Below are 24,973 nucleotides of genomic sequence, written 5' to 3'. Positions count from 1 at the left end.
TTCTAAGAGTCACGACAACAAAGGAAGGCATAAACCTGCAGTCTGCTCCTGACAGCTTTGCTTTGCACCATTTTTGTTTTCTTTGCAGCTGAAAAGTCTGAGCATGTTCCAGTGGTTCTGCTCTCCCAGTGCACATCATCTGCAGCAACCAGAATCAGCCGAAACAGGCTCTCATAGGTTGGGAGTTTCCCACAGCATGATCAACCACCTTCCCAGCAAATCACAGGTGCTCTCCACATGGCGTGAGCAGGTGAGGGCACGACTTTGCCAAACCATGATGAAGTTTGGTAGCTGAAATACAGAACCCAAGCTTGGCCCAAGATCTGAATCTGGCACTCCACTTTATCCTCTGCTCCGAGCCAAATCAAACTGCAGCACGTCATGAAAACCAAACACCACTGTGCTCTGCATCACTTAAGATCTGGATCCAGCTATAAACTCCAATAAGGAAGCTCCTCTCTATGCATGATGCAGTGGTGCCAATGCCCAACATATTCCCACATTAGTTAAGGTTGGTAGCACTGACAAAAATTCAAACACCTGGAAGTCTGCATCTAAAATTCTATAGGGAAGAAGCTAAAATGCTGAGAAGGTGTCATGCTTTAAACCCAGCCAGTAACTCAGTACCAAGCAGCTGTTCACTCACACCCCTCCTTCCAAGGCATTGGAAGTGCAATGAAATTGCTGCTCCATGTAGCTTGAAATGAAACAAACACAAAAGAAACACACAAGCAAGATTTATGGGTGGCTCAAGTTCTGAGGCAAATCACCCCCTCTGTCTTTTTGGCTCCTAAAGTCTCTTATTATTAGTTTAAGAGCTGCCAGGCAGAGTCATTCATTCAGCCCACCTGCTTTTTTTGAGGGGAAAAGGGATTGCAAAGGATGTGTTCCATATTCTACAGGAAGTGCTCCTCACCATGGAGCCAGATCTGCTGCAGCCTCATGAGCACTTGCAGGAGAGGTGTGGTGTGCCAGCTCGGCCAGGCAATCCTTCTCTTGCACTCGCACTCTTCTTTTTGTTGTTTGTTTTAATAGGGAAGGATTTGAATTTTTCTTCTGGTGTATTTGGCACTTCTGGTAGAGCCTTTGACATGGAAAAAGGCTCATCTTTCAAATGCCTGTGGCACTCCCTGTGAAAGGTGATTTTTAAAAAGCCATTTTATTTTGCTTCCTGGCAGTGATATCAAAGGAACAATCAGTGCCTGATTTAAAGCCAGCAATTTATTTCCATTATAATAAACAGAAAACAATGGCATGCTGCCTTATTAGTTACTCACTTTCCAAGTCAACAAACTTGGAAGGTTGGGATGAGATCTAACCAGAGATATGCTTTGATGTTTTCAGTTTGGAGCATTGGTCTCCTAGCCAAAATGCTGAGCAATGCCAGTCCTGGGGAAAGAAGGGAGGGAAGGGAGACCAGAGGGAAGGGAAAGAATCCCTGAAAGCACAGGGGAGGGGGTAGCTACTGGAAGAGATAGATATCTTGTGGCATGATAGCAGCTGGTTATAAGAAAGAGATTGGAGTGGTGATTGTGGTACTTGGGAGTCTCACATAAGATGTATTAGGTGTGCAAAGAGCAGCAGCTGGATTGATTTCGGTGTAGTTACTTTGATTTATACCCATTGGGGATCTAGCTCAATACACACTCAAGATCTGCTACTGCACTTCAGAAGAACAGCCATTTCTGTGGTGTTTTCACAGTGTGTTGCAGAGGCTGATGGATCCAAACCAAACCAGATGTGCACAGCAGCCCCGGGTATTTGTCGTTCTCTCTCAGGATCAAGCTCTTAGTCTTCTAGCACTGTCACATAAATGCTGCTTTATAGGGAATGCTGCTGAGCAAAATGAGTTTCAGTATTTGTCACCATTCTTTGTTGTTTTAGCACTGATTCCATATATGTGTAACGTTGCAGGAGGGGAAACTCCTCAGCAGAAACATGACAGTTAAAGTGCTTTGAAGTATATTGCTCTACATGCCTAATCGGACAGAAGAGCTATGGAAAACTGCCTCACAAGAAGGTCTTTTAGGTGGAGATAAACATGAAAGTTAAATATCTGCTTTTCTTATAATATGGATATAGAAAATTGTGATTGACCTCTTTCTTTGCATCTTGATGCCACCAAATAACAAGAAAAATCAAAGTCTCCCCCTTGCCTTGAATATATTTCACTAACATTCCTGGAACTATCAGAATATCCACAGTGCAAAGCAATTGATCATTGCTTATTTATTAATCATGTCTCTCATGGACAAGGCACCCCAGCTGCTTTGGATTCTTTTCTGAGTCTATCAAAACCATTCTTTTCTCACGGTATTGATGCTACAAACTGCCCAAGTGGTTTGTAACAGTGACCAAATGAATAGGGACAACAGTAGCAGGTTGTTTGCTTTGGTGGAGAACTGCCTGTGCATTGTAGGGAGATACACACCTGATGCTTACCTATAGATTTTTATTTTAAAGGAATTTTAAGGGAATTTCTATAGGGTGTTTTTTTTAAACCTGAGAAAATTACAAACTTCTCCAAGCCCCCAAAGAAAACTTGCCATTCTTAGGAGTAGCAAGACAAGTTGCAATCTGTTTTAAAAAAGGTATTGCATGGTGATCGTAAATCGTTATCTATGTGGTAACCAAATAGAGCATAGAAACACAAGAATACTTGTTAGGAAGGTATGTCTTCTCTGAGCAAAGATGTTTAGTAATAGTTTTGTGTGTTATTGTCATACTGCCTTTAAATAACCAAGCCCATGGTTGTCATGGAGAAAAGAACCTGAAACAAGTGATACTGCACAAAAGATCACTTGGTACTCCACAAGAATCTGTGTCATGATGATGATTTTCAAAGAGCACAGTCATCTTACAGAATCACAGCATCATAGGGTTGGAAAGGACATTCAGACCTTATTGGATCCAAGCCTCAGAGTGTTTTAGAACAATCACATTTCAAAAACATCCACTTGTAATGACCAGCCATGGGAGGTTGTCACTTGCACAGGCTAATTTTTGGTGCAGAATAACACCTCGAATCCTGCTTGGGCCATTTCCTCTCCTTTGAACCCTCTCTCTTGTTGTCAAATGCTCATCACATTCTGGCCCTTATTCTTCCAGTCCTCCCATAAATGAAAGCAAATTTCCACCAAAAGCTTCCTTGGGGGCATAAGGAAATTGGAGAAAGAATAGACCTGGAGCCCTCTCATATATCTAAAAGGCCTCCAGTCAGGCACTGCAGCCAAATTCTCTTTCCCGTGCTCTGTTGCAACACGATCAGCCTTTTTCCTAGCCTAGAAATTCTGGCTCCTTGCTTTATTCCAGACAATCTCCCTTCAGTAAAGGCATGTGATACCTAGCCTTGATCCTCCTAACCACAGTAACCCAAAGAATCCCACATAAAGGGCTGCACTTCTGCATTTTCATGATTGCCTTCTGACAGTAAGAGATGATGCTGAAATTCCTTCAACGGACACAAATGCTTACCCTCCCTCCTTCAAATGCTGGTTCTCTCTCTTCTGTGTTCTTAATTTTATCCCATCAGCCCGGTCTTTCTGCTGGCCCTCATTCATTTCTCAAGCCAAAAGTCCCTGTGTTCATAGCCACAAAGTCCCAGAGCACAAGGTGTTCCAGCATGAAGTGATTTCAGGTCAGCAGTGGCTGAGGCCAGCCTGGATGTTGCTTCCCCCTCTTGTTAAATGAGGCTCGGCTTCACACACTAAACAGTTATGGTAAGGAAGCTGCAGTTGGAGCTTTCACATGGCATGAAGGAGAAAATATCTACTTAAATTAATTCCAAGAAGGAATGAGATTGGTGTTTCATAGGGCAATAGGAGCCATCTCTTATGTATTCCTCTTTTTATTTGTTCTTGCCATGAGTTCAGTAGGTATTCTTGTTAACGTATGGAGTGCAAAGGCCTTCACTGAGGTAGGTGCCTACATTTACTAGTGCTTTGCCTGTAAAATCTTGCAAAACAGATGAAGAAAGGCAAAGGAGGAATACTGTTGCTTCCATCCCACAGGCATGGAGGGCCAGGTAGCAATGCTTTTGGCTGAGGTCCTTAGAGTTGCACAGAGCATCTGCTGAAGAAATAGGAACTGAGAACGGGTATCATGAATCTTTAACTCCTGTACATCCATTTGATGCAGAGTCAAATCCTACCCCTGTGAAACCCCACTGAAGGCAGCGTAACTGCACATGGGGAGACGACAGAGACATTGCCTGGTCTTGTCTTCAGTCATGTCAGCTTTCCCTGAAATGTGTTTTATCTGACTGCCAGGCAGAGCTTCTCAAATCTGCAGCCAGCTTTCTTTGGTCAGGGCATGGGGGTGAAAAGCCCAGCATTCAACAGAGATTCCTTGGAATATCTTTAAGATCTTGGATCACATAAAACAGTCCTCTCTCATAAAAGAAGGAAAAAAAACCCCACACAAACTTACCATTGTTGAGTGTTTTGTTAATAGAATCAGAAACAAATTTGTGACCTTGTGGCCTGGAGGTGGGAACACCATCTATAAACTTGCCCAGACATAGAAATGCATTCTGCCTGTCAGTAGGAGATTGCCATTGAAAATGTGTATAAAAAACTGCTGGTGTTACATTAGGCCAACATTTTTTAAATGCCACAGCTTGCTTTATATGCTGTAAACCTTGTTAATGCTGCTAACAAGAAAGTTAAAAACTCTAAGCTATAAAAACAGGAATGCCACTGCTAACTAAATAAATATACATGAGAACTAAATATTCAGATACAGGTTCTGGGATAGCTTGTGTTCAGGGAAGGAGAAAGAAAAAATCATTAACCTGAGTTGTTCCTGGTGCTATAAAAGCTCCCTATAGTCAACAAAGTTGTCTCCTATTGAATTTACCTTGATTGCAAGTGGTTCTTGAGAATTCAGAACTATAGCATGGAGGAAATGGTCATCCCAGAAGTCAGGGCAGGGGAGCAGCAAGGACCATGCCCGCAAGGACAGCTCAGCTCTGGAGACTGGATGGGGCAGGGAAGGAGGATGGTTTCTGTCTGACTCAAGAACAGATTTGTTAATGTGGAAGCAATGGGGAAAATGTTTCCCTCAAAACAGGCCACCTATCTATTCTGGTCTCTATCATTGGCTCTGGATCCACGTTACTAGACCCAGTTTGTGCTTGCTATATGCAATCTGGGATACATCGTGAATCTTTTTGATAGCCTGGACTCAGTACTGGTTCAGGGGCTAGAATTTCCAGGGATTTCTTTTGGCATTTACATTCTAACTACATATATTTCAAGTTATTTATCAATTCAACCCTGTAACATAAGGATTGAGACCTACTTCTAATGCTGGACCTTCTGACACCAGTTACATGGGGTCATCCATCTACTTAGCATTGGCAATTAATTTTGTGTCTTCCAGTCTTTTCCTAATTTATTACCTCCTGGAAATTATGAATGGAAGATCTCAATTATATTTACTCACACAATGGACTTTTTTTACAGATTTTAGCAACATAAAGGGATATATATCTTATGCACTTACATATATAAATCTAGAGCAAGTTATACAGTGAAGAAAAGAGGGAGAGAGAAGGAGGTGTTACTTTCACCTTCCTGTGAATTCAGACCTTGGCTTCTTCTAAGAACAAGTTCTGTATAGTCCTTTCCCTCCACTGGTGTATGCAGTGTAACGTATTGCCGGTTAGATATGAAGCAAACTCCTATTTACTTAAACATTAGTCTCCTTATCCCAATCCCAAATTCTGCTTATGGAAGTTTTATGGACTGTAGATCAGCTGCTAAGAAGGGCAAACTGAAGGCTTAATCCCATAAACAACAAACACACCCTCCTCCCCAAAGGGATTTGTAGGAATAGGGACAACTTGTCAGGGCCCTGAGTGCATTAGTAGGTCTTGATTGCCCTGACTCAACCCCACCTGGGGCCATGAGCCACACATGAGAGCTCCTACCTACACACCTTCTCTTCATTGGTCTGGGGAAGAATTTAATCTCATGCTTGGGAAACTAGTCCTTGTAGAAGCTGTACTGAAGATGGATGTCTCTCTAATGCTAACACTGGCCCTATGGTCTTGAGTTTCTCTCAAGCCTGCTTTGAAGAGGTAGGTCACTTGCTACTCTGTCTTGTTCTAGAAGGTTTCAAGAAAAATGAGCCTGTGAACCAGAAGAACCATCAGATGGAGCCCTAGAATGGGAAATCTCAAAGCATACATCATGCAGGGAGATTGGTTTGTGAGGCAAGCTCTGTTTGCCTTCTGTCCTTACAACTACCCCTGGGACTGCCACAGAAGTGCATCTTTGCTCTACTTTGTTTTCTTATCCCTCTTTTAATGCTCTAAAGAAGAGGCAGAAGAGGGAGCATGCTGTCAAGAGTGGCCTTGAGAGTCACAGCAAGACTCAGGCTTTGAGATACACCCTGATGACTTGTACTCCTGGACACCACATCTAGGGAGCATAACAGCAATGGGGGTGTTGCAGAGCTGGAAGTCTGTCAGTATTACCAGGTACAGAGGAACAACAGACAAGAAGGATGGTGTCTTAGAGCTTGTTGTAGTGAGGCCGTTGCCTCACAGGTTACTACAACAGGAATAACTCTTACAACAATGACTGTTAATTAGAAAAGCTAAGAAGCTTGTATTATGACAAGCATCTTGTGGGCAAGAGGTTACAGGGACCACAAAGCAAACTGCTTTTCTGAACCTGATGGGAGCCTTGAACATGTCTTCAGCTGGAGTAGAAGATGATGGGCAATTATTTCTATGTAGGTTACTTCTTGACAATATAAAATAGTTAAGGAAAACTCCTGAAAAGATCTCAACTTTCTGCATCTTTTAGGAGTTTAGCAAGATCTTGGATAGCTTAGAAGCTGGCAGAGTAAAAGCCTTGTTGGTTGCTACATGTTCAGGTTCTGGAGTACCATTAGCTTTATCTGGCCTCACTTTATGTGGGTTGTGAATGCTTGGATTCTTTTCTGTCTTCAGGAGCTAATCATAAGAGCTGCTTTTTCCTCTATGCTGCCCCTATGCTCCTTTTTCTCCTGTGGTGGGTGCTAGCTGTTTATGTGCCTTCTGCTTAGATGTTTTTGTTTTTCTCCCTCAGCTAGACCGTTTGCCATACTTCACTGGTTTTGGTCAGACACACTAAGCCTCACATCATTTAAGGCTATAGAGCCAACCTCCTTCTAGCATGGCATAACTAAGGGAAAGAGCATTTTGGGCTTTGAAGAGGATTTTGCAGATGCTCTTGGCAGTGGTTTAAAAAGAGTTATTCCTAATATAGATTAATATGTTCCATGCTCAATCCTTGTTTGTTGTAGCTACCTATGAAAGTGGCTACAGAGTCAGAAATGAGGAATGGTTGGATGACAGCAAACAGTATGGTGAATGCTCCATGTTCTTTTTTTACTTAAACATAGTGGGGAAAGTACATTTTTATACCTTTGTGCATTTATTCAACTACATTTACACAATGATAGCAAAATTACTTGGACTATCCTGCTTCTTGCTGTGAGGGGAAAAGTACACATATCCAAGGCTATGGGAAAGCCCAAACTGCTTCACAAAATGGTTGCATTTCTCCATACAGAGATTATGTGTATGATTAGCAACCGATTAATGAATAAACTGATTATTGAAATTAAATCTAAGCAGTGGGTTTAATGATATATTGGGACTGATATTGTTCAGTGAGGAAGGCAGGTGATCCAACTGAGAAATCTACGCTCTTGTGTGGCTAATCAAAAAAGCAACCATTTTCTATAGCTCTTCAGAACTTGCATAAAATTTGATGCAACTACTTGGCCTACTTGTAAAAAATGATTTAGTTATCTACAAGACTCAATATAATATGCTCACAGAAGAAAAACTGGTGGGATTTTTAGCAGGAGTATTTCATTTTCAAAGAATACTGGTTAGAAATTGGTGAGAAGTTTTCCCTTTCCCCCTCCTCCGTCCCCTTTAATCTCAGTACTGACTGTGATTTGCTCAGCTGTATTTCCAGGATACCATGCTGAGATGCTGATTTTTGTTGGAAGACCGCACTCTAAATTGTGTTGAAATTGGATGCAGCATGGGAACCGTCATAATCGGGACTCCACCACTGAAGCCTAGGAACAGTTTTGCGGAGGGTTGTGTTGCGTCTTGTCTAGGGCTTTCACAAATTACAAATCTATTTATATGTGAGTTTTAAATTAAAGCACAGCCATTCTGTGCTTTCATTTAAAGGACTTACATTTTTCTCTTTGCCTCAAACATGGACTGTGTTCAGCATTCTCATTTAAATGTACACCAGCCTCAGTCCTGGGAATGCTGTTTTCTTCAGCAGTCAAATAAACTCTGCATTAATGCTGCTAAATTTCTAGTCTAAGAGACTAGAAAAGATGTGAGGATGGCAGACTGTTGAATTGGTGTTCATGGAATCATAGAATCAGAACAGTTTGGTTGGAAGAGGCATCTCAGAAGAGAACCAAGGAAGATGTGAGACATGAAATTCCTGATGGGATGTACTGTTGCAGACAGTCTTTTCACCTAGTTTCCTCCTTTATTTTGCCTCAGGAGTTTTCCAGTTGGCTTAGGCAGGTCCAAGTCTTTCTGCACATATGGGGTTTCTCTTGCTGTAGGTCGTTGCCTATTCAGATTGCAGCACTGGGGCTTAAGTGTTGAATAAAAACTTTATACCAGAGTAATTGCTGCTGTTAAATATTGAAGGGAAAAAGAAAACCTAGAGAAGAAGGAAAATGGAGGAAACAAAGAATTTGATTCTAGTTGATTTGTGTCTTGGGAACACTAAAATCGCTCTGTAATTTTTCAGGTAAATCACATTCCAGTTCCAGAAGCAGGGTGGTTTGCAAGTGAATTTGATAAGTGGGATTTTCTTCTCTAATGCAAGAAAGCCTGCGAAATTTCTTTGGTTATAAAGCCAAGGTACATAGTTTCATGTGAAATTCTGACCAGTGGCACATTGAATGCTCTCCAGGTGTTGCAGTCTTGAATAACAATTCCATTAGCTGCTAATTTATAGTGCTCAGGAGTGGAGGTAGTAGAGGAAAGGGCAGAGTCTGTGGTAGTCTCTAGTTCATTAGCCTTTTTTGGCTTTTATGTATGTAATAGCTTAGATTCTGTTCAGTCCTTATAACTCTGCAGCTTGCAGGTCCCTATTTCTTCTATGCGAATAAAATGAGGATGATGCCTAGATCTTTCCTGGAGGGTTTTAGAAACATTAGTCAAAAGTTACAGCTCTGGGCATCTTCAGCATTGCATATTCCCTGCAATGAATGAATTATTATTCCGGAATCTACAGGAATTTGGTCTCCTACCTTGATTCCTTCCTCTATTCAAATACTTACACCTTCATTACTTGATGAGAAACTGGTTTTGTAGTTATCATTTAGGAACCCATCTGGAATAATCACCCCTACAGACAGTGACGTCCCCTTTCACTGCTACTTTCTCTCCAAAACAGTTCTGAGAAATGTGAAGAACTTCACTTCAACATGAGAATTAGTTTTGGGACCAAATTCAAGAGCTGTGGGTGAAGGAACAGTGAAGACTGATTTCTTTAGTCATCCGTCAGCAGGATCCAGTGCAGGGTTTAGCACTTAGGAAAGAAGTGATTTCCATATAGCCTGAGTCAAAAGAGTAGAAAAATAATAGGAAAGAACTTTAAAAGCTTGAGTTTATCTCCTGACTTAGCTTTTGTTTTTCTTCTTGAGCTCATGGCGTTCGCTATCTTCACAGCATGCTGAGTGGCTGATGCAAAACACTAGTTAATGCTTAACTGCTTTTCTGATGCTGTGGTTGTTAGGGTACTGAAATTCAATGATATGTTATATTAGCAGCAATATATATTTGTGTGTGAATGTGGAGAGACATTGTGTTCAGCAGAAGGGTTGTTTGGATAGAGAAAGAGAATAGCGTACTCTTATGTCTCTGGCAATCTTCCATAACTGGTTTACCCTGACTGGATGAGGTTTGCTGTTTGTAGAGCAGTGGCTGTCTGGAGAAGTGCTGTAGCAGTGAGCTTAGCCTGTGTGTCTAGCAGCATTTAGTATTCATTTCAGTAGTGGGTGGAAAATGCATTAGCTTCATATATTACTGTTGGGAGGTTGGTGGTATACATTCTCCCAGGGTCGCTACATGCTTCTAAAACTCTGTCTACATGGAATTTGCTCTTCTTTCTCCTCTTTTATCCTTTCCTTGTCTTAAGAATTCATCACTGCCCGTGGTACCCCCATTTCTTGCAAGCTTTGCCAGCAAAGCTATGGAACAATAAAACCCTGATACCAGCCTGAGGTCCTTCATGATGCAACAGAGTGGAGAAGGTAGTTTTTCAGCAGTCATTCAGCTACCCTTTGGTCTGGGTTGTTTGGTTGTTTGTTGTTTTGCTTTAAAAAGGAAGGAAAATCAGAATTTCTAGTGAAAGGAGAACAGCATTAGTCTTCATTACAGTATTCTCAACACTTTCTACTGCTCTTCATCTTCCCTTTCACTGAGATGTCCAGAAACATCTGTTTTTCAATACTGCCTGAGCAATTGGGCAGAGGTGACTTCTCACAGCAGATATAGGGAACAGCGTAACCTGCCAATGCCACCTTTATGTAGCTGCCTATATCTGCCCTCAGCAGAAATGGTGGTGGTCAATGCATGCTAGCATTGTCCAATTCAACAAAGCGGGAGCTATTACAGGGAGGGAGGGCTGGCAGAAGGAATGATTAAAAAACAATTCAGGCAGCTCCAGCAGGCTGTGTCACAAAGGCTGCCACTCCAGCACAGGGCTTCTGGATGGATGGGAAACAGCCTTGGAAGAGCAAAGCTCAGCACTAACTTCCCAAGGGAAAAACTATTTAGGCTGTGTACCTGCAAGGCGTTTATATAGCACAGTTCTGTGCACAGTACATCCTTCTGCTGTCTGGTGCTGTGAGTGCCAGAAAGATTGACATATACATTCAATGGGTAAGATCAAACCCTATTGGCTTTGAAAGTAAAAATGTCTTCTGCACTGTGGTAGCCCACAGATATGAGGTGTTGATAACTAAATCTCAGGTCATGTTACCTCTGAGGGCAAGGGCCCATGGGTTTTTTCATTAGCTCTGAAAACCTACAGTGAAAACACCAGAACCCACAAAACATGCAAAGCTGAACAAACTTTGCCTCTGTTTTATGGCAGCTCTTTCAGTTGTAGCACAGACTTGCAACAGCCAGCACTTTTCCTGCAAGTGTCATGCTTTTGAGGGGCAAATCCTAACTCTTGTTCCCAGACAAATTAAAAATGCTCCAAGTTTTTCTTATTTGAGAGAGAAACCTGAAAATGAGAAGCTGGAGGAGAGAACTCCAAAACTGTTGATTTTGAAATCTTGCAGCTTCCAGACCAGTTTTGTGAAGGATCCAGTAAATGGAGTGCTGAGAGGCAGTAAAAATTTCAGATGAAATACATGAAAAATGTGGTTAATTTGAAACCAAATCCTTGCACTTCAGATGTGGCACTCTCTTATGAACCAATATGATAACAGCGGTGAACAAACCTTGAGTTCATTTCAGCCAGCACATGGAAGGGTTGGAAAGCATTAGCTCACAGTTTAAGCCCACAGGTGATATTTAGCCTTTCTACTTCCAGTGGTGCCATGTGCCACTTTTTAACAGAAGAAGCAGCTTACTTTTACTCTTCTCTTGAGAGGCTTAAACAGGAATTTGGTCTAAAAGAAGACTGTGCAGGTTCCCTTGCTAGTGTTACTTGCTTTGTTTTATGAGTGCATGTGATGATCTGTGTGTCTTCATACGGGCTGTTTACGGCATGATTACAAAGATACATGAAGCGTGGTTAAAGCTGTTAAATTCCCATTGTCCCCTCAGCGCACAGTAAGTCATGAACTCTACTGAACAAAAGGCATTTGGAATGAAAAGTGACCTAAAGTGAATTTCATCTAATAGGGGCATGTCATAATTACAAGAAATGCTTTCCATTCTGAGTTTCTGCGTCAGTTTATGAAGACTGAAATTGGGAATCATTCTGTAAATGCTAACTGAAATGAGATGTCTCGCTTCTAAATATCTGTGTCTTTTGGGTTCAGATCATCAAACATTTTATTTTATGGCATTCAGAATTAAAAGTTTAAAGAAATAAACAGCAACAAAAAAGCGAGACTCTCCTCTAAACTTATCATCTGGCCTCCAGCTTTGGAAGAGGAAGTTCTGCAAACCAGTTCTGAACTCAGGAAAGGGAGGTACAAGTAAACTTGCTGTGCTGGAGGAAAACACAAAAGGTAAATCACAGCATCACCCAGAAGACACCTCGCTCAGTCACGCAACTGCTTTGAAAGCTGCAGCTCCCATCCAGGTCACAGCAGTGTAACTGGATGCAGAACACTTATACCAAGGAGCAGAAATTACTCAGAGCTGGTACGGATGAGCATTTAAAAGCTGCTAATACAAAATGCTCCCTGTATCAAAGCATTGATGAGTGGAGTGTTTCCTTTGCATTTCCACAGATAAAATATTTGTTTCTGATGGTGACTCATACAGATTACTGTATAAAACTGAACAAAGATGAAAGGATTTGTTCTGCCTTTTCTAATTCATTTGCTGAGCTTGTTTATTTCTAGACAGCTTATGTATTGAGTAGCATTCACTGTACTTCATTACTATGTTCTGTGTGTTGGTCTCTTTTTGCAGCTCAGCCCCTGGTATGTTATTAAAAGTTTTAAGTGACATCTAATGCCCTGTTAAGTTGTTAAGTCCTTCAATAGCATCTGGAAAATATATCTGTCTCTCAGTGGATCCTTGGAAAAGAATTCACTTTAACTGTAATTCCTGCTTTACCTTCCTTCCCAGCCTTATCTTCCCTCCTTTGAGACCTGACAGGGGAAAATAGACAAGTTATGAGACAATTGATATAAAACCTGTGTACATGTAAGTCTAAGTTACTGCACATAAAAGGAAGGAAAAATGGTGTTATAACAGTACTGGGAGTTATGTGATGGGAAATCTGGAAAGTTTTTGTTCCATCTTGCATTTGAAGCATAGAACAAGAAATACACATGTAATGGGAATCTTGATCCAGGCAATGAAAAGCAGGGATGTGCAGCCCTGTTCTAGGGGTGAAAAGAGCCAGGCTGAAATATTAGTGAATAATTTGTTTCCCTGAAACGAATTAACTTGATTAACATTATACAGACCACAGTTCTTACAGCTAGCATGGGTCAATCTGTAAGTCAAAAGCTTCAAAAGGAGCTAAGGTGAGACAAAAGACATGCATGAGTGCATCGAAACAACGCTTCCATGTTTACATGTCAGTTAGTCATTAAAGTTTGCCAGTGTTTGTGTGGGTTGGGAATAACAATTTCTGTGAGACTATTATGGTCATCTGGGATAAAATAGTGCTGCTCATTGTGAGGTTTGTCACTGTAAAACTTATGCAGCTGAAACTGCCTGGAGAAGTTACTGGCTGTATACAGTTGCATTTGGTGGCTTGGGCTGGTTAAAAAAGGGTTTAATAATTCACATCATTTTTTGTAGCATATTATTGACTATACATTAAACCCACACAAAGGTAGATGAGCTGATATGGCTGGAAGCCATTTGGATCCCACTTCTGAAATGGAGGTAAGGATTTAGATCTAATTCCCTGCATTTGAAACAGAAAATATGCAACTTCAGATCAGGAGTTGGGGCAGCAGCCCTCTTATCATGATAGAGGAAGCTGGAGCAAAATAGTACTTGCATATTTTATTATGGTGTTGCAGGGAACAGTGTCAGGCTGGTTTTGACTTCTCACTTTATCAAACTTGATCTTCAGTTATGATGACGTGCATTGTCTTAGTACAGGGGTAATAAAATCCCAGTCATGCAGACCCTAGTGTTAGCAAAGCCAAGCTCCATGTAAAAACTCACAGTAAATCAGCCTTGCTGCAGCCAAACCACATGTAAAAGCAAGCTGTGAAACACACTTGACATCGCCAAACCACATGTAAAAGCATGCTGAAAACCACCCTCCACATAGCCAAATTATATATATATATATATGTGTGTGTGTGTGTGTCATGGAGAACAGTCAAGGTTTGCATGTTTATTAGAATAACTCAAGGTTGTGGAGGATCCCCTTGTACAAATCACCTCTACCACCTAATGTTAGAGTAACTCCATCCAATGATGCATTGGGTGGACCCACTCCCATGTCTTAAGTCACCAGGTAGGAAAAGTGGCTCCAGTAGCAATTAAATACAGCACAGTGGATTTGGGATCAATCTGCTCCATATTTGCAAGTAGTAAATGAGCAAAAGAATTGAGCTCAGAAAGAGCAAAAGACTAATTTTTTCTTGTCCAATTCTGACAGAACTGACGATGTTGAGTTATTCCCACTAATACTTTCTATTAACCTCTCTGACCACATAGTCAGTCAAGTGCCAGTGCTGGCACCTGTGATTAATCTTTCTAGGTAAAAATGAGTAAAATGCAATTAGTAATTCCATTTTCAGTTGTTCTGACTTCAAAAAGTCATCTTAGAAATGTTATTAAATGAGAGGGAAAAGTATAAGAACTGAACTTCCAATTCATGGCTGTTTTGTTAACTTGAAATGCACTGAGCTTTTAAATGGCTTCTTGTGACATATTTCATGTATTATCATCACTACAGATAGTTATTCATGAAGTATCTGGGGGGGTTACAGACTTTTTCTCACAGTAGGTTTCAAAGCACTTTACAAAGGAGTTCAGGAGTATCATTACCTGCATTCTACAACTGTAGAACTGTAACCGGGAGGCATGAAATGACTTGCCCAACATTGTACAGGAGGTCAATGAAGACCTCTGCAAGGATCTCTCATCTTTTGAGCCTGTGTTTCTACCTACTGAATATTACTCTTGGTTGTCTGCTGTGGTGGGAAGTCTCACTAATGGCTGCTGTCTCTTGCTAAATAGAAATCAGGCTGTTTGTGGCAGCATGTTTCTTATACCAATCTGAAATATCCAGTTTTCTGGGAGCCAAAGGAGGCATGTGTTGGAAAAGGCTGCTCACAGAAGCTTGTAGAAAAGCATGTAAGGGTGTGCTTAACCAACAAGAGTTAGTTGTGCTTTTCTCTTGCACTGTTTTGTTTGAACATGTTGTTGAATGTGCCAGTAGGGAGTTTGGGAACTGACTTCTGTGAGATAATCCAGGATTCCTGGCCTTTGACACACAGTATGGTTGTTGTAATCAGGGGGTCATAGCTTTCCCCCCGTGTAAAACAAAAAGGCTTGGATGGAGAAATTTCACCATATATATAAATTGAGGTTTTGCCTAAGGAAGCGAACGTGGATTCAGTGTTAGGGGCTGTTAATGTATTTAAACCACTTTTAGATTTTAAAATTAATTTACTTGATCAATAGCCTTTTCTTTTTCCATTTCCATTCCTCTGGCTGAGCAGTCTGTCAGGATCCCAATACCATAACTTATTTAAATGCTTTGCTAAGTTTTCTAAATGCAGTATTTGACAACTCATTTTTCTCTTGCTCATTCCAGGCTTGGCTTTGCATTCGTGCCTGATTGAACATTACCAGTAAATACAGAAGCATGGAGCCTGACTGGTGCAAAGCAGCTCAAGGATAAGGTAAGTTGCAAGACTGCTTGCCCACTGCATAGTCCTGGCTGATTCTTGCCCTGTTCTAGCCCCACATGTTAGCTATTGCCAAATGTAAAGAGGATTCAGGAGCAAGCCTGTGAGCCTGTTTTGCTGTCATCTACACTTTTTCTACTCCAGTGAAGAAAGACCACAGGTTCAGGCCTGTGAGCAGCTGACACTCTACCTATGCCTTTATTTTCTTAGCTTATGCTTTTCAGCTCATTAAGTCCCTTTTTCAGCCCTTAATGGATTGACCAAAAAAGCAGCAATTGCACCATCAGCCAGGGTTAACTGGGCCTCTCCCTTAGGGCAATGCCATCCAAAATGGAAAGGAGGAGAAGGACATGGGTATGATGAAGTCAGCTCTCAACATGGCAACTTTCCAGCTCCAGCAGAAGTTAGTACACTTGGTAGAGGCCCGATAATCTCGTTATTATTAAGAGAAATATTATGGAAGAGTTGGTATTTAAAAGCAGAACAGAAATTCTCTGCAATATGTTAAAAAGCTCATCAATGTCTCTAAGAAGTACTAAGTAGTGTATTCACCATTAACATGTGATATGCTCATGGAAAATATCTTCTCAGGACAAAGCTTATTATGACAGTAAAAATACTCAAAGTAATATATGAAATAAACCAGCCCAAGGTCTCAAAACCAATCTTATAAAATGACATCATAATTATTTAGCACAATGACAACTGACTAGAGTGAAGAAATAGAGAGCAGGGCAGCAAGTGAGGGAGGGCAACTCCTGCTATATAGCATGGAGATCCAGGCTGAAATCCTGAATGCCAGTTTTTGCATTGATTTGATTTGGTTTTTAATTGCTTTAAGAATAAGAGTAAATAAGTAGAGAGGAAAAACACATTGAAGCGTTTGAATGTGGAAGATTTGCTTTTGCTGCCCATGATTATGCATTTACATTCTGTTCATTGCTTCTCTGTTATGCTGCTGCTCCCTGTTATATCTCTATGTATGCTTCTACATCTCATTATCTGATGTACTTCAACAAAATATGTGAGCTTAAGAACAAAAAGCCAAACAAAGCCCACATTTGCTCTTGCCAAATCTTATCTTTTTAATACAGAAGGATAATCTTGAACACAGCCACAGTGTGGTTAAAAGTATTCCTTCTGTCTCTGAAAATTATACTTTATAATTGGCTTTTAACTATCTCCACCACCACCAGATCAACATGTAGAAGTATGTTGTTCTGCCTTATGAAGCTAGAGGCTCTGCAGATCATAAGGTAGATTCATATCTCCCAAAATGCTTGTCACTTCAATACTCCATCAAATCACTGTGGATAGAATTAGTTTTTCCCACTTGTAATTCAGTGGGAAAATCTTTCCTGGATCTCGGCAAATGCCCCAAGCCAGGGACTGATTTGGCAAGGTCAGACTGAAAACATCTCTCCACACTTACTTAAAGCAAGGCACGGCTCAAACCCTGCTTTGTCCAGCTGTCAAAAGCCTCAAGTGGGAAGTTAGTTCAGCCACAAAGACACAGAGATTGATCAACTAGAAATACATGCATCGGAACTTTGGAGCTGAGGTGTCTCGGGATCCTCCTCTCTAGGCTTTTCAGCAACCACCCCTGCCAGAAGTATAACAAACACCTATTCTTTTATTAGCCCCTTTGGTATCTAATAAGACTCAGTTTGACAGCTCCAGCTTCTGGATTCCTGCTGCAGCAGCCTGCTTCTGCTTGTGTGCTCTTAAATTAAGATAGGAGTCTGTGGGGCAGGACCTGTTAAATACAGACACTGGGAGAAATGGGCTCAGAAATGTCTCCTCTTCAGTGGAAGCTGGGAAAGAAAATTTAATTGACCTACTCTTCCCCTCTCATGAGTCCAGGAGAGCAAGCCCATTAGGATTACTTAGGGGTTTAGAGAGAGGTAACTTAGGAGTTCGGAGCCATTGTGTCTATGAAAGAGCAAGACCACTTTTGTAATTACTTGCTTGCCTTGAACAGACTTGGAAATTAAGCCTGGACCCCCTTCAAATCCTCCATGGTGAGAATGAAATCTGAAGGAGAAGCAGCACAGCCTGATCTATTCTTCTTGGGTAAGAGCTGTAGAGCCAGCGCTAAGGGAATCGTGTTTCCTGATGCGTGAGCTGAAAAGGTGAACTGGGGATGAAATAAATAGGAAATTCTATGAACACCCAAACACAGGGAGTTTTCTGACTTAGCTGCAAGTCAGAAGCAGAAGATAGCTGCAAAGCTATCAAAATGAGAGCAAAGTTCCATTTCCATCTAACCTTTCTTAAAGCCTATAGTGCTAGCATAGTTCAGACCTCCATTTGGATGAGTGGAGAGATTCACTGAACTTGCCCTGCTTTGAATCAGGCACAAGAAAAAAACACCCAAAGTATAAAAACATTTGATTAGGGGTTTCCTCCCCAGTTTAAAAATATGCTAACCTCATCAATGACCTTGATACAGAGATTTACTTTCACCTTAAGCCCTCCAGTTTCCCAGCCAGCATTCAATCCTTGGGATGTGCCCTTTGCCTTCATCCTTATTTCTTGGACAATCAAACCTATTTTTTGCCTGCTTTGGGGGCAGATATCCTCAAAATATTAACACTTGGGAAAACTGGATGGATTTGCTTCCAGAAGGGAAGATGCTCAAATTAAAAAGTGCTTTTGAATGTACTGACTCTAATTATCCCTGCTCTTTTTTAATGTTTTTTTCCATTGTTTCATACAGAATTATCACATTTCCAGAAATATTTAATGGCCCCATTCTTATTCTTGAATGGGTTTATCTCCAAGTTTAGAACTTTTATTCTGTGTACTCCTGAAAACAATTGAACCTTAGACTATGAGCTCCTTGGAGACTGCTTTATTTTGTGTGCCTGATCAACATGTTTTCTAGAACGATCACCATCAGACCCTCTCTCTCAAGAGAGGGGAAGGCTTGAAAGTGCTACTTCATAATGGTATTCTGTACAGTATTCCCCAATGGCAGACTTGAAGCACTGTTGAAAAAGAAAGAGGGGAAAAAAGAGGTAATTATGAAATTTACATTAATTAAAGCAGCTAATCGGAACAAAATGCTGATTTCTTTCTCCTCTTCTCTTTCTCTTTGGATGGGGTATAGTTGCTGATACGTACGCTGCTCTTCTAATCCTTTAATGGGGGAAAAGGCTTTTGAAGACTCCCTCTCAGAGGTGCTATTACCTCTCTATATGCTTCTAATTTAACTTCTCATGCCTTATTACAGTAGCCTGAAGCAATTTTAGGTGTTGGGTTTGTGAGAAAAGCCCGATGTTGATGTTTATCAGATGACCTTTTAAAGGGTGATGTGGGGGTTATCCATTGGCATGATTAAGACCATATGTAGGTTGCTTTTCCCAGGCATCTCTTTCTGCTTTTCAAAATCCCATCTATTTTTACCCAAATCCAACCAGGTACCTTTCATCTCTGGTATGTTTATGGGCATTACAAAGTGAGGCTGAAGCAAAGTGTTCCTTTGGAGTCATTTCTCTCTCTCTTTGGAGTCAAGAGAGCTTGAATGCATAAATATAGTGTCAACACAGTGCTATCAGCAATAAAATTCTACTCCCATTTTTGTACATTTGAGATGTTTACAGCCACTCTTCCTTTATCCTCTTTCCTCTATTACCACTTCTTACAAAGGCTTCTTGAAAGTCTATGGGGAAGTGAGTTTTTGAGGAATCCATTATCACCGTTACGGAAAAGGACAGAAGACAAAACTGCCTCAATGTTGTGCCTGTGAGTGTCATTTTTGCTGCTTTGGAAGTTAGGTATTTCCCTGATGGCTCATTATCTTGGTAGTGGCCTTACTGAAGATCAGTTGCCGGAGTTTCCTGTACCATCGGCTGGGATTGAACAAGGAGACGGCATGGTAAGCTTTACTGGAAGGCAGAGGTATAATATGGTGCTTAGATGTCTATCAAGGAAGTAGGTGATGAGGATGGTATTCACAATAACCATGAGCCCTTTTAGAGGAGGAAATAGGGCAAATAACCTTATGAAGTCTTTAGGTTCAAAAACTGGACTTTTAAAGGACTTTTCCAATGAATCAGGACCTACTCACTTTTGTTTCTATAAGTGGTTGTTATCGCCCACTATTTTGAGGTAAGGTCACAGCATGGACTGTCTAAAATACATGCACCTTGGTACGGTTAATACTGAGAATCTGGTGATATTTTCAGGTTTTTATGCCCCATATTTTTAGTTCAATATTGGGAAGCCCTAACTTCTTCTTTGTCACCAGCCATCCTAGTGCTGAGACATGTTTAAGCGATACATGGGAGAAGAAAGTCAAACCCAAAGGTTATCTATGTATTGCATTCAGAAGGAAATGATGGCAGAAATAGTATGTCTGATGCCACAAAGGTTCTATTCGTGCCCCCCAAAATTAATTTCTGATGATTTATATAAGATTATATCTTAGTATCATATATTTTTTATAAAGCTTGAGTTATGTGAAGGTACACTGGAGTCTGTGTACTGTACTTAATATATGGTTTGACAGTGAAATGTTGGGCTTGTGACACAAGATACTAAGGCAAAGGGAGCTTGTGGCACTCACATCCATTTAAAATGCTATGAACTAGTGATGTCTTAACATCAGAAAATGAAGCACTTGTTTCCCTGGGGTTAGGATGCTTATGTCAGGGCCCTGAAGGCACAAACAGACTGTGATGTTCCTGCTCCCTTGGGGAGCTTCCCCAGGGCTCCTCTTACCCTGCCCATGGCCCAGGACTGTGTTTCAGCCCAGCTGGGGACTGTCAGTCCCTTATCTTGTTAACATGTGTCACTTCATCACCATCTACCACCAAGTATCAGATTCAGGTTGCAGTCAAGCTACTGCACATCAGAGACACTGTGGCATCCTATGAGCCCTGCACGTGACAAATGCAAAAACCCAACTTCTTTACCTTTCTCCCCTTGTGGGGTAAAGCAGGTGGCATTGCTGGCATGTCCTGCAGGCTGAGAAATATGCACATGAGCAGTCACCATAGCACAGCCAACATGCACTTACACGTTAAGCCACAGGAATGTGATTATGAGGCAGAGCTTTTCATCGGCTTATACTACAAAGGCAAAATGCTGCCCCCACTGAAGCTGGTGGCAAAACTCCTGTTGGCTTTGACACAGCCAACACTTTACCCTTCTGATGGCCAGCCCCGAACCGGCACGCCTGGCTGCAGAAGGTGCTGTTCATGACTTGCCTGTTTCAGATGATTGTGGAGCTTTGAAGAGTTTGAAGGAGTTTGTGGCAGCACAAGAACCAGGAGAGCACCAGTCAGGTGTTGCAGTTTCCATTGCAGTCACTATAGCTACTTATCTTGGGAAGCAGTACATAGGTAAGGGGCTTACTGGGGAGGATTTATGGCTCTCCCTTAGTTCACATGTATGAATTGTGTTCAAATAGCATGGGAATAGCTTGTCCGTAAATTCTAGCAATAACAGGTGTGAATAATACTATCCTGCCAGTTGTACTCTTCTCCCTGCTTTTGTTCCTCAGTAGCTCACAAAAGGAATCAACATCAAATTGAGGGTGGAATTTAACATGGGGATTTGGACTTCTTAACGTGAAAGAAGGCTTTGAACAAACTCAGTCTTAGCAAATAGCAGCTAATAACAACGATAACAATAATAGAGATAAGCCGATTCATATCTCCCCACCCAAAACATTTATATAATGAATTAGTTAATTGTATTTTATCATCTTGTGATGGGTGGGTGGCTAGCCTTTGCTTTGCAGCAGACCCAGGGGAGCTCTTGTGAAGCCTGATGCCAAGAATATGTGTTATTTCATATTCTGTTATTTGCTTTGGGTTTAAGGTGGTGAGAGCAAGTTCCCCTGCAATCAGCCCTAAGTGGTTTTACAGCGAGCAAGTCTTGCGGTGCTTGAGCATCTCTTATTGAGGAAGGAGGAGGGAAATCCATTTATCTGCTTTTTGTAATTCAGATATTTACCATAGATCTAGGGAGAAGCATTTAAAAAAATTAAGCATTAGAGTGTACAAAAATGAATTCTGGTGTCATTTTATCTGCCTAATTGGGCCTAAAAATAGCCTGTGGGAAGGAGGACCAGCAGCCTTGAGTGTCTGAGGCAATTTGTATCAATTATTTCCCAATGTACCAGTCATAAGTGAAAGCCCTTGCCTGAGTGCCTCCATTAGCCAGGTGTCAGAGCTCTCTGTTTTCATCTGGGGCTTTGCTCTGGGAACAGGGTGTATGCACCGAAAGGCACCAAGGAGGAACTGGGGCCTTGGCTGAGCCAGGAGGGTGCCCAGAGCAGCTCTGTGAGTGTGGTTAGTGCCTTCACTCCTCTGTCATCACCAGTCCCTGAGAGCAATCACCACCCACCAACAGTTCCTTGAGATAAGACCAAGCCAGCTGGGAGAAGAAAGCCTTTGATATTTCCCTGCCTTGCTGAGTAAGTATGCCATAACAATACTTTGAACTTTTACAGCACCTTTTCATACCAGGGGCTGAGTGCTCCACAAACATTCATTCCCCAAGCCTCATACCACCCATTGGAGGAAACAGGGACTTCATTGTACCCCTTTTTGTAAGACAAATCTTCCAAAAGGCTCAGTATCCATTTTGCCTACGCTGGAGAACTCATTTTCTGTGAAAGATATGCAATATGTAAATTGCCACTTTAGAGGACCATGGCCAATATTGGTAACATCTCCCCATCTCCTGCCCCAGAATGCTTATGTTCTGGACTTGTGCAGGTGTGCACACATAAAGCTCAAACACTTATAAACTGTTTGCCTCCCGTTTATAACCCACAGGGATCCTCATGAGGCTCCTGATGAGAATTTTTCTGACAAAGCAAAATTCCATCAAAACCACCCTGGTTTTAGTCAGGCTTTCCTGTTGTCTGCATCCATGCTTTTCAGCTAATGTAAAACTTCACAAGAAAAATAGATGTATTTGTTTTGTTCATTAGATCTATTTTCCATGATTCTCCTATACTCGAAAACAGAGCAAGAATATACTTGCTCACAGTTATATGAAGGCATACAACAGATAAATAGAGATGCTAAATCCCAGATAGGCATTGTATTTTGCTTTGGTAAAGCATGCAACAGGATTAAACCTTGATTTTCATCTCCTGTCTGCTTTCTCAGTGAGAAAATACAGTTGAGGCCAATTCTGGAGTTGATCTATCTCTATGGAAAGTTGATTTTAAAGTGGTGCCAAATGTCAGTGAAGAATCACTGTGAAAGTTTCCACACTCAGAATAACAGTGTCTTGCAGGGAGGGTGAGCTAAGAGTGCACTCTGCAGCCCAGAGCACAATATGCATGCCTTCCAGTTACTGGTCCACCCAGTGAGTATACACATTTTCATTTCTGTAAGGACACCATAGCAACCTCAGCCTCCATGGGGTAATTCTACACCTTACCCCATTGCCAGCTGGAGCATCCAAAGGGTGAAGACTTTAAGCTTTACCTGGGACACAGCATTTGAGTCCTGCTCCAAAGTACAACAATCCACTGATGCTCTCAGCTCTCATTTCTCCTGGTGCTACTGAAATTCAATTCATCCCCTTGGCCTGTTTAATTTTTAGGCACTGTAGCTATGTTAGTTGCTTCTGGGAAATATAGTTGTTAGTTGTTCCTCTTCCTGAAGTATGCTGAAGTATTCGGTCATTCACATCCCATGAATTAGAGGCATATAATTCATACGCTTGTTGCAGTGACCCTGATGTATTAAAATTGAGAAGTAAATCTCAGACTTACAGTTGCTTAGCCAAGCTTCTAATCTTTTGAGATTTGCCCATCACAAATCATAAGTACAAAGTGGTGGAAAAAGGAGGAAATGCAGAGTTATAAACCCAAGCTAAAATCTGTCAAATATATCATCTCTTCAAGTAAGGCTGTTCTAACGTGGAAAACAGGATACAGCATGGTGGTTGGTTGAACTTCCTTTAACATGTAGTCCTGGGAAAAGAGACACTAAATCCTAAATTAAAATGCAGTATTTGAGCTGTTTAAACAGTCTTTGAACTGATGGAAATATGTGTCCTCCAAATCACTTCTCTTGTAATACAACAGCTGCATTTCTCACAGCTCACATCTCAGAGTGGACCCGCAAAGGTGACTGGGCATATAAGAATAACACTGATAGAAGGTATGTATGGAAGGTGCTAATCTTCTGCCATGTATATAGGTATGTAATCACTTAGTAGATAACCCTGAATTCTGCACAGTCATTCATTTTAAAACGGAGGCCAAGCTGACTGTTGCCATGAAACTCTGACCAGTTTATGGGTCGACTTTAGCTCTCAAAAAATCCTCACAATTAAGGTGGAAGATATTCGACTTGTGTAAATCAGAATAGACACAGTTTCCATGCAGCTCGGAGTGCAGCTGAGCATCAGGTATTCCAGTGTCCTCTAACTGAGCTTCTCTGTCACTGCCACCAAATGGTAATTGTCCTCCCTCTGGACAGTCAGTGTATCAATAAGGCAACCAAAGGTGAAATGGTAGAAATCAATCTGCATCTCATTAGTAAGATGAATAGAAGTATGCTGCTGAGAGGGATCGATGAAAGGGTGAGGAGATGTGCTAAGAATTGGTTAAAAGAGAGATTGAAGAAGGAAGTTAATGCTTTTTCAGATAGTTTAGACTAAACCTCAGAGTACTTTTTGGGTGTCTTATGTGAACATAGGTTCTTGGTAAAATGAGTTCAAGGAAGATATCCCATGTCAGACTTTGAAGTAAGGCAGCTGCTTTTATGTTGTTTGATTTCTTAGAGTTTTAAAATAAGAACCACACATTTTTCATATAATGAGCATCAGTGTGTAGAGGTGTACTGAAACTGAGCCGCTGAACATGCACAGACATTCTGTAGATATATGCGTATGTACATTTATACTTGCATGTGCTCAGACACACAAATAGCACACAGACAAATGCATGAGGGCCACTTATGAATATTTATGTCCTTTTTACTTCTAGGTAGCATATTTCTGTAACACCAAGTACTTGCAAGGAGCAAAAAGTGATTTGTCTAGAAGCAGAAATAGAGATGAGGAAATATTTCACTCCAGATGCAGTGACAAGTGTATTATTGAAGTAGTTCTGGAACAGCTCATGTGGACACAAGACACAGTACGGCTGTGCTGCTGGGAAGCCACATTTCTCAGGCCGAGCACCTTGCATTTTTCACAACACAAATATGGCATTGCTGCTTCTGGGACACAGGCCAGCTCATTTAAATGTGGTGCTCAAGAGATGGAGGAAAGGCAATTTGCCGCGACACCTTTTACATCTTGCTGCCTCGCTCACTGCTGCAGTTACAGATGGCCAACATTTGTGTCTTAAACATTTATCTTGCAAAATAGACTTTTGTATATAAAAAAAAAAGTATTGAGTGCTGCAAAATATTTCTCTTCAATTTAA

The sequence above is a fragment of the Neopsephotus bourkii genome, unplaced genomic scaffold, assembly GCF_033783945.1.
Source record: "Neopsephotus bourkii isolate Nb327-2 ecotype Australia unplaced genomic scaffold, CSIRO-AGI_Nbou_v1 NB_1250, whole genome shotgun sequence".
NCBI lineage: Eukaryota > Metazoa > Chordata > Aves > Psittaciformes > Psittacidae > Neopsephotus > Neopsephotus bourkii.
The sequence above is the reverse complement of the archived record's forward strand: the minus strand, read 5'-3'. Positions refer to the sequence as shown.